Below are 17,030 nucleotides of genomic sequence, written 5' to 3'. Positions count from 1 at the left end.
CAATCTAGTATATAGTGAGCTATGAACTGCCATCAAAGAGCTGCATGCAAACCGCATGGCACAAATTAGAAAGTTATGTTTTGTTTTCCCAGTCTTTCATTTTTCTTATGCTGGTAATAAAGGTTTGCGTGTGTAGAAATATATTCTCATTATTAATGTCAAAGCTAACCATTGTGTTTTGTTCTGAATCCCGAGTTTGTGCTTCTTCACACCAAGCACTCTTAAAAAATGCCTACCAGTGTGGATGACATTTGAATCCTACAGCTTGTAGTCCCCTGTAAAGTGCTCCAACACCTTACACTGGTATGAGAGGTGCTATTAAACAAATGAATTATATGTGACAGAGAGTCTATGGAGAGATGCAAGGCCATTATGGTCTGAAAAGCCTTTTCAGATATTACGGCCCTAAAAAATAAAAACAGAAATTGCTTGGGAAATGTAGAATCTGACCTGCGGATTCAGCTTTCCTAGATAAGACCAAACATTGAAAAGTTAGTCATCTGAGATTCAGCACCAACCTTTCCATTAACATTTTTCCATTCTTGGATATTTTTTCAATATAAAATAATTAGATCTTTAGTAATTTGAGTATTTGTGTGGTGTGAACTTGCCTGTGTATTTTTTGCGAATTACTGTTTTAATGTTTGAAATTTAAATTGTACAAATTGCGTGGGGGTCCCCGGCTTCCAGAAGTGATCCAGCGGAGGTCCTCAGGAGTCAAAAGGTTGGGAATCACTGCCTTAGTGCGTAGCTTCTGTAATTTTAAGGAATTAAAATAAAGCAGAAGAAAGAAAAGCAAAGTTCCATTTGTTGCTTTAAACAGCTGTTTTAATTATGTTCCATGTCCTGACCTGCCTTTCATCTTGGCTGCTGGCTTTGGCAGAAGGCAAGTCAAAACTGAACTGTAATAACCTTATAATATTCGAGTTCTGGCGTATTTTCTTTATAATCGGTGACTTGATGCATCAGAAGTAGCCGATTATATAGAAATTGATGACTGCTGTTTATACAGGGATCACAGAATCCCATCTATTAAATAGTCTGTAACACCAAGAGCTTCTTCAGTGTAAATTCTCCCAGTTTTGACTGATGTGGAGCTGACCTGCCCAACATCGCACAGAGGAGCAGAACTGTTGTTAGTCAACGGTTTCAGGGCGCAATTTAAAATTATTGTACCTGATCACTTTTGATATCTCTAGTGCAGTTTCACTTTGCATGAGGTGAGAGGCATGATCGGTGCAGGCACAAAAGGTTTGTTCTTCCTTTTCTCCCTTCTACCTTTATTTGCTTGGTGGATGAAGATGCAAGGTTAATCAACGTGTTTTTTTCACATTTGGTCTAAATACTTTGTGAATGTACATAACAATAAAACATACTTTCAAACTGGCAACATGCCTTCATTTCTCCTTATTTCAAGTCCAAACTATATGATTGTGTACATTTATCGGAGCCTACATTTTGCAAACATTGGGCAATTTGTATAGGGTCAATTGAGAAGTCCCCAAGGCTGTCGCTGCCCTGTATTGTCTCCTACGCCCCTGTCTATAGCATACTCTTCGTCACTAAGTTGTTCATACCCCCTGCTAGGCTTCTTCTGGGGCTACCTCTGTGCTCAGCTGTTGCTAACCATCTAGCTGCCCTTTGGTGACCTTTGGTCGCACTGTAGTCAGTGCTTAAGGTAGTGTGCATATATCATCACACTTTGCACTACACAAGCCTGACCTTCATTCACCACAGGATAGGTCTCTACATTGCCACTAGAGGGTATATTCCCAAAGGCATTGTCAACTATGTAAACTAGTACTTAAGTAGCATTATTTTACGTACTCTTACAAGCCTTTATGAATTATCCTCAAAACACCTAAAATAGGAATAGAATTAGAATATTCAGGACATATACAGTGAGTAGCATTAAAAGGACTTGGAGCCCATTTGCACTTTTATTAAAAGGTAGTTGGGTGTTTCGGGACCTATTCACAAAGGCGTGTAAGGATACAAGAACGAGTACTCGTGTAGCAGTACTCCTCACACTCATAAATGCTCCAACTCTTCATCGTTCTGCTGCTAATCTTCTTCGACCTCTTCCATTGTAAAGGTCAGACTCGGAAGCCGTTCTTTTTCCAATCTGGCCACATTTTTAGGGTGACAATGTTTTATAAATCATTTTCATTCATTCATTCATTTATTCCATCCAAGTTGTAATTAATGGTACTGGGACAGCCATTTGTGCTTTCAGTTGCACAATGTTGGGCATTGTTTGAGACTCTCCCTAGTCTAAAAGTTTTTCATCCACCTGTCTCGTGCAAACGTGTCTTCCACCCGCCTCTGATTGTCCTGTGCAAACGTTTCTGCCGCGGCCGGTCATTCCCTTGTGCCACGGCCGGTCATTCCCTTGTGCAAACATGTTTCTGCCACGGCCGGTCATTCCCTTGTGCAAACATGTTTCTGCCACGGCCGGTCATTTCTTTTCCAACTGTGTTTCTGACAGATCTCAGAGGAGAAACAATACATATTCCACTGGAAGTTTGTTATGCGCGAGCCTTACAGTCTCTCTCAGTTTTTGCACTAAAGTACTCTCACAAACACTCGGAAATGTGCGGCACTAGGACACTTTATACCCGTTCTCTGAAAACACGCTCTAAACAAGGTTATGTGTGAAGTAGCAGGATTCTATGGGTTGGCTGTGAAATAAAATCATTAAAATGTCATGATGAGAGAAGCATATTTCCTTGCCCTTCACAGCAGACACATCTTGGGCAGGATGCTATGTGCCCAGGTGCAGAGGCCTGGTCAGCACCGGCCTCCCCACTGCCAGGTCTCGGACACTGGGCTGCCAGCCTGCCACTGAAGCGAGTCAGTCGTACTCAGTGGACGCCTGTGCTAAGACTGACTACAAAGGTAAATACTAGGGTGTGTGTTTACGTGTGGGCACAAGTACATGTGGGTGTGTAGTCTGCAAAAGAAGGCCCCACGCCGAGCACTCGCCACCATATGGACTAGTCTCAGTTCGGACCTTGAGAGGAAAGACACTTCCGGACAAATCTGTTGGCTGACAGCTGTTGTGTAATGCGAGGGACAGACAAGAGACCGTCAAACCACAGCAGCTGTTAAAAATTACACGAGCATAGTGGCCTTTACCACCAGGTGTTGAGAACCCGCAGAGGCCCCGCGCAGATCGCAACATTCACTCCCATTCGTTCATAGGGCCAAACTTGGACCAATGACAATGTTCCCTTTGGCGCTTTAAATGAAAATGGAGAAGCCCCGGAGCTCACTATCCAGACAATCTGTGTGCTCCTGAAATGTGCCGGTACTGTCCCATTAAATGCATTGTAGAAGTGCAGGAGTGCTTAATTTGTGCTTCTTGTTTCCGGTGCTGAGGACCGGCACTTATTTTTGAGGGCCGGGGCTTATTCTTCTGCCTCAAGCATTGGCTGCGAGCAAAATACACATATGGGAAAGACGGAGCAAGAGAAAAATGAAAAAGTGTCACAAAGGGAGAAAATAGAAAGCTGCAATAGTGAGCTGAAGGGGCAGGGAGTGGCTTTATATGGATTGAAGAGGCCCGCCATCGCCTCAGTATTCTGTGTTCACACATTGAATTGCAGCAGCCGCGTGTTTAAGAAGAGTTTACAAATTAAGCACTGAGTGCAGGTACTCTCCGTTCCATATAAAAGAAGGGCAGGTACTCAGAACCTGTCATTCAAAGCACTAAGGCCCGTATTTATACTTTTTTAGCGTTGCATGTGCGTCATTTTTTGACGCAAAAGCGTCGCAAACTTACAAAATACCATTGTATTTTGTAAGTTTGCGACGGTTTTGCGTCAAAAAGCGGTGCAAATGCAGCAGTAAAAAGTATAAATACGGCCCTAAATTCCTCATTTACAGGCACAAATTTGCCTCCTCTCATCCTAGTTGCTGATTGGCGGTCCTCGCTGGGCAGGACTCCTCCTACCGCTTTAAAATGGACTCACTAGCTCGTTGCTCACCTGCAGATGCACCTTAGTTATCTAAATTGGCTGCGGGGCGATATTTTGCACCCCCTTTTGCGTTCACATCGATTTTACAGAAAGGGCTGCCACCGTTCTCAGAAAAAAACTTATGTCTAATTGTTTATGTTTTCCTATTTTGGACAGGTCAGGTCTGGTAGATGAAAGAAATGTGTAAAATTGATAATATTCTTTCGTACCATGTCAATTATCCGTGGTTTGGTTTAGTGTTCTTTTAGAAATCAGTCAGACAGCTCTCAAAAATGTTGGAAGTGATTTCTTATTGTTTTTGGCATTTCAGGTTTCTGTTTCAAATGAGAAAAAAATACTGGATCTCACTGTTTACCGGCATTTACATAAACATACAGACCATGGCGGTAATGATGCAGAAATGTAGCAAGTGGCCACCATGTCTTCAGAATGGGCCCCGACTTCCTGTGTGGTCTCATATTTACTACACACTGCACTGGTGCGTATTTTGAACCTATGCACTGAAATGTGGGCGTTGCCTCGTGTACCCAGAAATGCCACAGCCTGTGTGCCTGAGCAGCGTTACAGACACAGGAGCATTCCCAACGAGGCCGTTGGTGGGTGCACAGTTAGACCCGTAGTTATACTTTTTTAGCGCCGCATTTGTGCCGCTTTTTTACGCAAAACGGCGCAAATTTAAAAAATACGGCCCATATTTATACTTTTTTTGCGCCTCTTTTCGATGCAAAAACGGCGCAAACTTACAAAATACAATCGGATTTTGCAAGCTTGCGCCATTTTTGCATCAAAAAATTACGCAAATGCGGCGCTAAAAAAGTATAAATATGGGCATACATTTGTATTTTGTAAGTTTGCGCTGTTTTGGCGTCCAAAAATGACGCAAATGCGGCGCTAAAAAAGTATAAATATGGGCCACAGTGCGCTCCCACGGGGTGAGCTATGGGCAGGGCGCACTGAGAGACGCAAGGGCTCCCTAAAAGGCACCCCATGCTGCCCTGCAATAATATATGGAGCAGGGTTTGACTCATCGCTTCCTGTTTCATTATTAACATCTCTCTGGCCGCCAGATACGGGTCTTTAAGTGGGGCGGGTCCGGCCGGGTCTCAGGCCCAGCAGTAATTACAAGCTGCCTTTGAAACGGGTCCCAATCAGGCCCTATATTCACGCCCTCAACTTTACAGAATTCTTAACAATGCTTGTTAAAGTAATCCATGTCAGTAGTGCAGCCCCTGTGAACATTTCACAAGTGTTACTTCCTCTTGCATTCTTTAAGAGTATTTGCTTTTTCCAGGTGATGTGTTTTATTCGTTTTTTCATACAACCTATGACTATTATATAGTGCATACTATAAACTTAGTTGCCTCCAAGTGTCTGGGTGCATTCAGGCCGTGGGTGGGAGTTTACGACGGGCAAAAGATACTGCAAGGTTTTCAGTGCCCATCAGAGAGTCTTAAAGGTGTTCGGATTATATCCACTACCAAACCTTGGCCTCTCTGCAGAGTTCACGGAGCAATTGCACCATATGTGTCAATTGTAATTCTGGTTCTGTGGGGGTGTGTATGAAGGAGGAACCGAGCTGTAGAGATTCTAAGGGGCATATTTATACTGTGTTTGCGCCGAATATGCATCAAAAATTTTGACGCACATTTGGCGCAAACTGTGCACCATATTTAAATTTTGACTCCTGAGCCCGCAGACATCAAAATTCCTCTGTGTGTGTCATTTTTTGGATGCGGGAAACTGCCTTGCGTTAATGACATGCAAGGTAGGCGTTCCCGTCCAAAAAATGATTTTTAGGCCTGTGTGCCTTATTCATACTCCCGTGTCATTTTGACGCACAGGAGGGGGCAGGCCTTAAAAAACGGCGCACAGCCTGATGTGTGCCGTTTTCAACGCCTGGGTCAGGGCAGGCGTTAAGGGACCTGTGGGCTCACTTCCATGGTCTCTGACCATGGAAGGAGTCCAGAGGTGCCCTTCCCTGCCCCCAGGGACACCCCCTGCCACCCTCGCCCACCCCTGGAGGACACCCATGGATGGGGGGACCCATCCCAGGTAAGTACAGGTAAGTTCAGGTAAGTATTTTTTTGTTTTCTTTAAAGTGGCATAAGGGGGCCTAATTTGGGCCCCCCTACATGACAGAAGTCCCGTGGGCATGGCCACAGGGCAAGGGGGGCATGACTCCTGTCTTTGCTAAGGCAGGAGTCATTTCAATGGGGGTTGTGCATCAAAAAATGGCGCAAGTCCGGTTTGAGGCATGATTTTTGCCTCAATCCTGACTTGCACCATTTTTTGACACACAACCCCCATTTTCCCCTACGCCGGCGCTGCCTGGTTTGAGTCATTTTTTTACACAGACCAGTCCGCAGCGCCGGCTATCGTCATTCCTTAAATAAGGCGCCTGCATGGTGCGTAGGAATGGCGTTAGCCGGCGGTAACATTTTTGACGCAAACCAGCGCCGGCTTGCGTCAAAAAGTATAAATATGGGCCTAATAGCGCGAAGGGAAGGCAAATACAGCGCTTACAGGTGAGAGGGTGGATGGTCTGTAAAATGGGATGGTGAAGTGGAGAAAAGTCAAGGAAGTGTGTGCAGACAGGAGTGAAAAAACGGTGCCGAGGAGAAAAGAGATGAAGAGTGTGATGTACAGATGGATGATTTCCGAAAGATGTAAGAAGAAAAGGGGCGTGGGAATCTGACGAAGAGTGAGATTGCAGAAAAAAGTGTCGTGAAGGGGAGAAGGGAGTGATTGAGGCATCCGAAGACCGCACCCACTCCCACAGACCTTGGTAATGTGCAATTCACAGCCTTATATTTTCAGAGTTGAAAATGTTTCAATTGTAACTGTTCACAATAAATTCTTTCTTGTTCCTCATTTATCTGATACGCTAACTAGCACTAGTGAAGCCAATAGGCCTAGCTTTCCTAGGTGTATGTTTGTTGTTGGCTGATATGGTTGGACGCAATAACAAAAAACTCACAAAATAGGCAGACAAATACTGGTCAGGGGCCAGGATAGCCTCCAGGGTGGTAGTGTGCTTTACAAATCTGCATAATCCTTTAAGAGACCTCCAGTGGCCTAACAAAGGTCCCCGCAGTGTACCGGGGTCGGGTGGGAGGGCAGCACAGTACACTGTGCACGGGCGGTAGGCCCTTGACTAGTCCCAGGGGGCATGGGGCCCCCTCCAGGTACTTTGTTGGGGAGAGGGGATCAAGTTTTGTTACGCCACTGGAGACCTCCCTAATTTCTCCCCCCACTTAAGCGCACTGTCTGAAGTGAAATAAAAGAAAGACAGCAAGCGTTCCCTTCTCTACACTTTGGCACCTGCCCACAGAGAATGTTTGGGGGACACCAACAGCACCAGCTCATTAAACGGCAAACATGTGAAAATATATTTTTTGACTCATGACGTTGACAGTTTCAACAAGCATGAGCGCTGCATTATATCGGTTTAAAAATAATCCCGCATTAATGATCACACTGGCATATCTCTGTAACTATTTGTTCCTCCTAATTATGCTTCAGTGCTTGACAATATTTTCCGGCGGGGTTTCCCCCTGGGGCCGGCCCGGAGCAAGCACCTGTCACTCCATTGATGTAACACCTCGCGAGAAGAGAGGTCGGGCCATGTTCCCGCTCGGGCCTGCTGGCCGTCACTCCGCGGCGCGCCTCGACATGCGGCGCTTACTCTGGCAGGTACCTTCGACCCTTGATTAACAATAACATCTTAGAGGCTTTACCTGACACTCAGCTAAGCCCCAGGGACCCCCGCGCTCTGATATTTCCAGCTGAATTTTCGAACACCCAGAACCACATACAATTTGATCAAAATATGTCATTATTACTTAGGAGAGAGGTTTCCCAGTAGCAAAAAGATTGAAATTCAGCAAAAATCTATTTATGCAAATGAAAAATGTGTGCAGCTCTTCCCTTTGCCTTAAGGCTGTCTGTCTTGTAAAAACACACTTTGAGGGAAAAAAAACAGATTGCCTTTAAAGGTTCCTTGGTGAAGAGGAAAACCTGGATGGTTTATTTGTATTTATTTTTTGTGTATCAATTATTTTATTGGCATAAATTAAGTACCACCAAGCGAAATATCAGCAAATTAAATTATATGAAGTCCATTATATAGCCACAGTGAGATAAAAATACTTTTAGCAATACATGCACCGTTGTTCTTCGGTTCCCAGTTTAATGTCCATGACATTTTCCTTCCATGTTGCCATCAGAGCAGTAGGTGGGGAGGGCTACAATCTAAAAATTGTCGGGAAAGGGTCGAGGATGGACAGTGGCTTACTACTGATTGTTAGAAATGGGGTCTCTAGTTGGCAGTCGGTTTGTACCCTGTCGAAGTAGGGACCCTCACTCTAGTCAGGATAAGGAAGATACCGGCTCAGATAACCCATGCTCACCCCCTTGGTAGCTTGGCATGAGCAGTCAGGCTTATCTCAGGAGCAATGTGTAAAGCATTTGCCCATTAAACACAGTAATAAGTGAAAACACTGCAAAAGGACACCACACCATTTAGAAAAATAGCTAATATTTATCTATATGAAACAAGACCAAATACGATAAGAATCCAACATACAGTAATAAAAATATGAATTCTGCAAGACTTACTCAAAAATACAAATCTTTGAAGTCAATAGCTCCACCTGGGGCTATCATGGCGTCATGATCAACAAAACCAACAGTTCAGGCCGGCCACGGCGTCGAGGGCCAGCTACAGTGTCGGGAAGACCCGCAAACAGTACCTTGGATTTGTAGGGCGTCGTGATCCTTGCGGTGAGCTCCGGAGAACGGCGTCGCTGATGTTGTGGTGTCGGTTCCAGAGTCGGTGCAGGAGTCGTGGGGCCCTTGAAGTCACACGTGTTGCAGATCGAACTCTGGGCTAATGAAGTGAGGAGCACTGGCGTGGATGGCATCAGGGCTGCAGTGCGGAGCAGGATGATGCGACGTGCGGTGCCCACAGGTCACGGTGCAGGCAGCGGCTCGGTGACAGCGTTCAGCGGTGTCGGTGAGACCAGGGCTGCGGTGTGAAGCGGGCGGTGCAACTTGCGGTGTCCACATGTCAAGGTGCAGGCAGCGGCATTGTCGTTGCGGAATACCTGTCGTCAGTAGGCCTAAGCCAGCTGTTCAGGACGGGACAGTGCTTTGTGACCCACACGAGCAGTGTCCACAGGCCACAGTGCAAGCAGGGATGCCTGGTGACGACACTGGAGTCGATGGTGCTGGTGTCGGTGGACCTGGGATGCGGTGTGGGATGGGACGGTGCTTTGTGCTCCTCACGAGCGGCGTCCACAGGTCACGGTGCGGGCAGCGGCGCCGGTGTCAGCAGGAGCGGCATTGTCGGGGAGGCAAAGGCTGCAATGTGAGCAGGCGATGCCGGAGTGCAGGGCCCACAGGTCACGGTGCGAGTAGTGGCTCGGTGAAGTCGTCTGATGATGGCATCAGTGAGACCAGGGTCGCAGTGCAAAGCGGGGCAATGTGACTGTGCGGCATCAGCAGGTCATGGTGTAGGCCAGCGGCATCATTGGTGGCGTTGCAGTGGTTTCTCCTCTTGAACAGCACAAAACACACAGTTCCCAGTGCTGCAGATCGAGGAAACTGAAGTCCTTGGTATCCTTGAGACTTCCAACAGGAGGCAAGCTCTACTCCAAGCCCTTGGAGAACTTTCTCAAGCAGGACACAGCAAAGTTCAACCTTTGCACTCTTTTCAGGCAGAAGCAGAAACTGCAGGTCAGTCCAGCAAAGCAACGCAGCAAAGGGATAATACTCCTCCTCCAGGTCTTCAGCTTTTCTCCTTGGCAGAGGTTCATCTTGATTCCAGGAAGTTTCTAAAAGTCTGGGCGTTTGGGCCTTCTTCCTATACCCTGTTCTGCCTTTGAAGTTGGCAAACTTCAAAGCAAAGTCTCAAGTGTTTGCAAGATCCTTCCTTGTCCAGGCAATGCCCCAGACGCACACCAGGGGGTCGGAGACTGCATTGTGTGAGGGCAGGCATAGTCCTTTCAGGTGTGAATGACCACTCCTCCCTCCCCTGTACCCCAGATGGCTCATCAGGATATGCAGGCTACACCCCCTGTCAAACATTGAATTAATGACTCCCAAAATTAGGTACTATGTGAATCTACACCAGTAAATCGATGTACCCACAAGTAATATCACACACGTAAATTGACCTTTTTGAAAGTAATATCACGCAACTATGGAGTAATATTACATGGGAGTAAATGTGGATGTAAAGTAGGTTTTGCACTGTTGGAATGCTATGCAGCGTTGCAGTCACATACATACTTGGGAGTTTGTGGGTACTAATGAATAGATAAATCCAAATATTTTACTTTAGATGGGATTTTTAAAATACATCTTTAAAACATAATTTTAATTTATTTTAATATATTTAAATAATGACGTGTTTATTTCAAATGTAAGTCTTTTTTGCATAACTTTTTATTAGTTAATTAACATAATAAACAAAATAAGCATGCATCACTGCATGGATACCAGTCTGCAATTACATGATGCAAGCAAAGTTTAACTGCCTGGACATCCCACAATAAATTCAGAAACATAACGTTGTGAACCTCGTCACTGCAAGCATCCCTCCAATGTCTGACAATTGGTAGCTTCCACTAAAACAAAAACACTCTATTTCCATCAGGCACCTGAACAAGACACCCACCTCCCCTCCCATGTAGTGATACCAACCCCATATCCTGTAATACTCTAATCATTATTGCGAGAAGAGTCACATAATAATGATCCGTGTGTGTCCGCGAGGACACTGTTACCCATTACTCGTGTTATAGGTATTCATTATCCATTGACGGCTCTGTGTGCAATTTAGGGCGGTCTGTCAACTGACTTCACTTTTAAAGACCGCAGGAGTGTGTCCCAGTCTGTGGTTAGGGTGCATTTGTCTAGCTGACAATGGATATGGGTCATGACATTGATTTCCGTGGTGCACCATATCAATTTTTGAGGCCATTTTACAATTGGTGGGGCTGTGGTGGTCCTCCAGGTCACCACTATACTGCTCTTGCCTACGAGAAAAGCAAGGTTGAGAAATTAGGATGTATGCATGTTTGGCTTTTCAATGTCTCGGAAATCTGCCCACTAGACACACTGCCGTTGTCACATGAATTTGTCTGCCTGTCAAGTCTGCTAAGAAATCAGTCAGGGACTTCCAGTAAGTTTGGATTTGGGGGCAGTACCACACCATGTGAATGAAGGCTGCCTCTCATGCTTGAAAATGTGGTCCAGGTCATTGGGGTCCCCGGATAAATTTTGGCTAGCCAGGCTGGGGACAGGTATGTGCACTGGGGGTAATTAAACTGGGTATACTTTTGTTTGGCTCTGCATGGTTTAGTAAATCCAGAGTGTGCAAGGTAGTGTAAATCTGTGCCTTGTGTTACTCTGTGTTGAGAAGGCATTCCATGGATGAAACAGGAGTGCCATGCATGGATTTAGATGCAGTTCCACATTTACTAAGGTTAGTAAACCTGGGATTGCATCAAACTGGTATGCCTTGCTTTCTTCTCCTCAGGAGGGTGTGCTCCCGGTGGCGGCCGAATGCCAAGGGATCTATGAGCCCGCTCCACCAAGAAGATGTCAGAGAAATGCCTGCGATTGAAAAGAGATGTGAGCAAGGATTCCACGTAAAATGTCAGCCGGCCAGTATTGGTAGACTATGCAGTGCCCAGAATGTGTACATTATTGCACCTAAAGTGCACTTCTAGGTCTTTGTTCTTTATGGCCGCAGTGAGTACCTGCTTCTTTAATTTGGTAACCTTGGCTCAGGTGTCACCAGCATTGTCCTCGAGATCAGAGATTCTGTGCTATGTGCTGTCCATGTGAGCAGGCTGATGGTCCATGCGTTTTATCAGGCAATCCAGGAGTGTAGCCTCTCAATCTATTTTGGCGTTCATGGCCTGCAGACTAGTCTTAGCTCTATGAGGATGGCTGTAGTGGTGTTGGGAGGATCTCTCACCCTGCGCACCCAGGAGATGGTCTTTAGGACTTGTAAAAGAGTCCGTGTGATGAGGCATCTTCTTAAAGTCAAAAAGGAGCTTTCCCTGCCTACCATCATCCTTGCCCAAGGAGACCAAGGCCCCAGGGGTCCCGATGCCAGAAAAAACTGGAAAAACAGCAGCAAGCAACTCTCATGAGATAGGGAGACAGGCTCCATGGAAAGGGTCCGCAAGCCCAGGGATTACCAGTAAAAGGGTGGTCTCCTCTAGGAGTGACAGCACAACATATCAGCGCAGGATAGGAGGGTCTAGAAGGAAGCTTCACTTAGCAGCCAGATGCAGGATTAGTGGCGAAGTGAGAGAAGCACCAAAGGGGATATGCAGGCAGTTAGCAGGAGGCGATGAGAGATGTAGGATGCTTTCAATGCATGGATCCCAGTCCGCATGCAGACAATCCTGATAGTACCCCCTAACTGGGTGTGGGGGGAGTCATTGTGGGCATTGACCCCCCTAGCCCGCTAAGTCCCAAAACATAAAGAGTTACTAGGGGTCCACCGCCACGTTGCCTACACAAACCAGCTAGTGAGCAAGAAAACCAGTTCCAGGTTCATTGTTGACCAAGGCTGTTGCCGAGCTGCTGAGTCTGGGTAACCCCTCCGGACTGTGTGGGCGCAAAGGCAAAGTGCTCCACGGCCCATCCAGTACTCAGCACCCACCAGCCCAGAGTGCCCGACAACACGAGGCACAGATAAAACTTGAAGGCCCTCGTAGGGCTGTAGGTTCCAGCGGTTAAGGTGAAAGAGGCGCCTCGCTGCATGCAGACCACCGCCCTGAGACTGTCAGGAATCAGGGCACTCATTAACCACGTATCGGTCGCCCTCTGTGGCTGAGTGGCTGCAGTGGTCCTGTGCTTGGTAGAGCCACTCAGAGCAGCACAGTGCCTCACTGGGCTCGGTGGGTGGTGGGGGCCGGCCTCAGGCTCACCTGCAGCTCCCTGTCGCTGCTGGGCTTTCAAGGCCACAGCTGTGATGGCAGAGCACTCTGTCTTGTGGTTACAGCTCCGTCCGCTCCCCGGGTGCTCAGGGGGACACAGATCCCGTCTCCTGGGGCAGCATAGCAGGAAAGTTGCCATAGGCAGGTCCCCACCACACAGGATGCCTGCCGCCTGGGGAAGCTCCATGTTAGGCCGCCATGTTGGCTGCAGGTGTGACCACGCCCCTTGGCTAATTTTAATTTGGGCGAATGTATTTTGCTTTTTCACAAGGTGCACATCTTCGGACACAGTAGTTCGTTTCAGTGCCAGAGACCGCTATGGTAATCTGACAGCAAAAACATTGTTTAGCTTTTAGATTTTTTTTTTTACATTGAGGAGAGTCACGCATGTCCACCAATAACGGTTTACAAAAATTGTGGCAAAACAGAACCAGCGAGTCCGCAGCCAAAAGGCTGGCGGCCAACGTCATACCTAATGGTTTGCCAATTCTTGTTATTTTCTGTAGCTTACAGGCATTGCCCTTACCTTAGCTTCTCACCTGCAAATGAGTGACTGTTGAGTGCTTAAAAGTGGAACAAGGGGTCAACCATGTGAGGTCATGTTAGGGGTCAGATCGTGCCTGAAGTCACTTCTGCTAGCTCTGGCTTTTGGTGAATCGAGATTAATTTCTTGCAAAATTCCATGTTTTTTCTCTTTTGAAATCATCACACAGGCCAGGAGAGTGTCTTGGCTGCAGATGTGTTTCTGTACAGAACAGGACTCAGTGCCGGCAGCCATTAAAGCATAATGAGTCCTTGGAACTGTCATGTCCTTTATTACACTTCTCCTCCCTGTCATCAGATTATTTTTCCATTTTTTGGCAGTGGCAACAAGTGAAGAAAACAATCCTGAGCAGAATGCAGATTGCATTTGTAGTCATTATTGTCCAAAGGGCCTGGGGCAGATGGATCATTCCAGCAATTTACTATCATGTTAGGAGGACGTTCCAAGGATCTGCCCCTGTAATCAGTCTGTTATTAAACTGTGCAACTTAAAAATTCTGCCAGGGTCACAGGTCTCAGCAGGTTTTATATAATTTTAATGTTTATCCTAACTCATCAGAGAGCTGAATCAGGGTTGCCAAATAACTTGTTGTGCTGAATGCAAGGACCACGGTGCCAAAAGTAAATACAGAACACATTTTTGTTTACTTATGTACTAGTGCATGCATTTATATATTTAAGGATTTAATATTTATTATGTTAATGTTGTCATCCAAGCTTTTCAATGTATGTTAGTTAGGTCCTAATGGACAACGTTCTGTCAGTCTTGGGTGTTAACTAGGAGTAACTGCATGTCCTTTGGTACCTCTGGCAGTGCCCTCGCTGCCTCTCAGTGGTCAAGTCACGAATGCATCAACACGAAGAGAAAGTGGACAGGCCTCTAATGGGTGTTTTTCCTTTGTTTAGTTGAGCTCCTTACCTTTTGTCTGGCTTCTCAGCAAGAAACAGGAGACAAGATAGGGGCCAATGGGCAGAGAGGTCAACCCGTGAGACATTTGGTGGTCAGAGGATGCGTGATGTCACTTTTGCTACCTTGGGCATTTTGGTGTACCAACACCCATACTTGGATCCGAGTCGTGTTGCTATAGTGTAAGCCATATATTTGGGATTGGAACTTTGAAAAATCACTTTGGCGCTCATTAAAAGTGACCTATAATTTCTTATGGGCCCAGTAACAGAAGAGGCCATTAATCTACTGGTTCTTCTAACCTATGTTTTCCTTGGCAGTGTGTTGATATCAGTATTACCAGTACCAGATGGGACATGGGTGATGTAAACTCCTGGCAACCTGATAATGGATACCGTCAAAGACGTCCTTACTCCTTGCCAGTACCCTTAAAATGTCAGCACATTGATAAAGAAGAAAGACAAAGGAGTAAAGCTGTGATTATTTACTTGTAATTTCAATTGCATTGCTTCTTATTTTTTCTTGAAACAGTACTCAGTAGCATCTGTCCATCCTGCACACTTTGCATTTCAGACTGTTGTGGTACTTCTGGGTATTATGGAAAGGACGTTGAGTGAGAGGGCAGGTATTTATGTCAACAGAGCAAGAGGAGGGGCTCAGGGTCTCATTTACAAGAATCTGATGCATCGCCATCGATATGTCAGATTTCTTGCTCTTTCCGCACATCCACTAATGAACCCATGGATGCACTGTATTTAAAATACAGACCTCCATGGTGCACGTTTTCATAGATGCATCAGAATTTCTGATGCATCAGTTGGTGCTTAACTCACACATTGCTAGAGTAGCGTTGTTAAACTGACACAACTCCAGCATTGCGAGGACTATCCTATAGGAAAAAGTCTTGCGTCAATTTTACACCTACTCTGAGCAGGCGGTACATTTTTGATGCAGTGAAGTTGCAGAATGATGCAGTGAAATGTTGCAAATTTCACTATGTCAGTTCTGCATGCTTTTTCCCGTGGAAATACCTACTGTGCCTACATTATACTTGGAGCAGGTATAATGTGATGTAAGGCTTTACAAACTGACGCATTGGGCCCAATTCATCAGTTTGTAAATATGGAACTGCTATTGCCACCGCTGCGTAAAAAAAAATGATGCAGCGGTGGTTCAAAGGGCTTGTAAATTAGGCCCTCAATTTCTTTAAAAAAACATAAAGGGCTAGCGCGTACGCCCATTTCCAGGACATGACGCATTCATATACTAAGAGTGCGATGAGAAAGCATAGGACTCACTGCAAGGAAAATTATTGTACACATTCAGCAAAATGAACGGAAGCCCCCACTGTTGATTTATAAACACTCAAGTTTGATTAGGACTGGCATGTGCAAGAATAACCTCTCAAGAAAGAAATTTATGGCAGCTTGAGCTTCTTGTGTTGATTGCAGAGAGGGATAAATGGAGCAGAAGTGGGGTAAATAGATATAGCAGACACTGACACAAAGATGGCGACCTCTATTTTGGACATGACCATCACATACCAACGCAGTTACAGTAATTATATTTAAGACTGTTTTCAGTAACACAAGTCTAGCTATTTTCCACTGGTGTCCCTCCTGCAATTTGTATTTGATGTGACTTTTTTCCATTCGCCTCGCCTGTCAAAACATGTCATTTGTAACTAAAATACAAGCTTGCCCAAGAAGTGTGGTTTAGGTTCAAAGAGGATGTAAATTGCTTCAATTAGCCTTACTTAGACAAATACTTCTTTAATCATAGGATTCTCGTAGCATCTCACAAGCTATTGCTCAACTTGAGCAGGCATCCCTCATACATGAAAGAACAGTTTTACGGGCCATTTTTTACAGGAGCAAAAGGGATGGAAGTGGCCAATAAATACATACCACGAAGATTAGTTCTTGCAAAAAATATACTTTGTTTTCGTTGCTGTTCTGCTTTCATAGGACTCTGAGTACAAAATTGAAAAGAAGGAAAATTAATATAATATTTTAAAGGCAGTCATAAAAAGGTTGCATTAAAAATGTAAGGCACCATTTTCACCTGTTGTAAGAACCTGTCTCTCCAGGTGTTTCCAGAGCAGGTGCTACACCTAAGCTGGTGTATGGAGTTGCCTTATAGCTCCTCCACAAATGGCCACAAGAGGGCGCCAGATTACAAGACAAAGGGCCAGATGTAGGAAAGGATTTGCGAGTCGCAAACGGCAAAAATTGCTGTTTGCGACTCGCAAATCGCATTTTCCTATGCAGAAATGCATATTGCGAGTCGGGACCGACTCGCAATATGCATTTCAGAATCGCAAGTAGGAAGGGGTGTTCCCTTCCTATTTGCGATTCGGAGTGGTATGCAATACCATTTGCGACCGCATATGCGGTCGCAAATGGTGTCGCAGTTACCATCCACTTCAAGTGGATGGTAACCCACTCGCAAATTGGCCACTACCTGCCCTGAAAAAATACCGAAACTAAAGGTTTTGGTTTTTTTTTTAAGTGCAGCTCGTTTTCCTTTAAGGAAAACGGGCTACACTTAAAAAAAAAAAACTGCTTTATTTAAAAGCAGTCACGAACATGGAGGTCTGCTGACTACAGCAGGCCTCCATGTTTGCGAGTGCCTAGACTC

This window comes from Pleurodeles waltl, chromosome 11 (genome assembly GCF_031143425.1).
Source record: "Pleurodeles waltl isolate 20211129_DDA chromosome 11, aPleWal1.hap1.20221129, whole genome shotgun sequence".
Classification (NCBI taxonomy): domain Eukaryota; kingdom Metazoa; phylum Chordata; class Amphibia; order Caudata; family Salamandridae; genus Pleurodeles; species Pleurodeles waltl.
Note: the sequence above shows the minus strand (reverse complement) of the source record.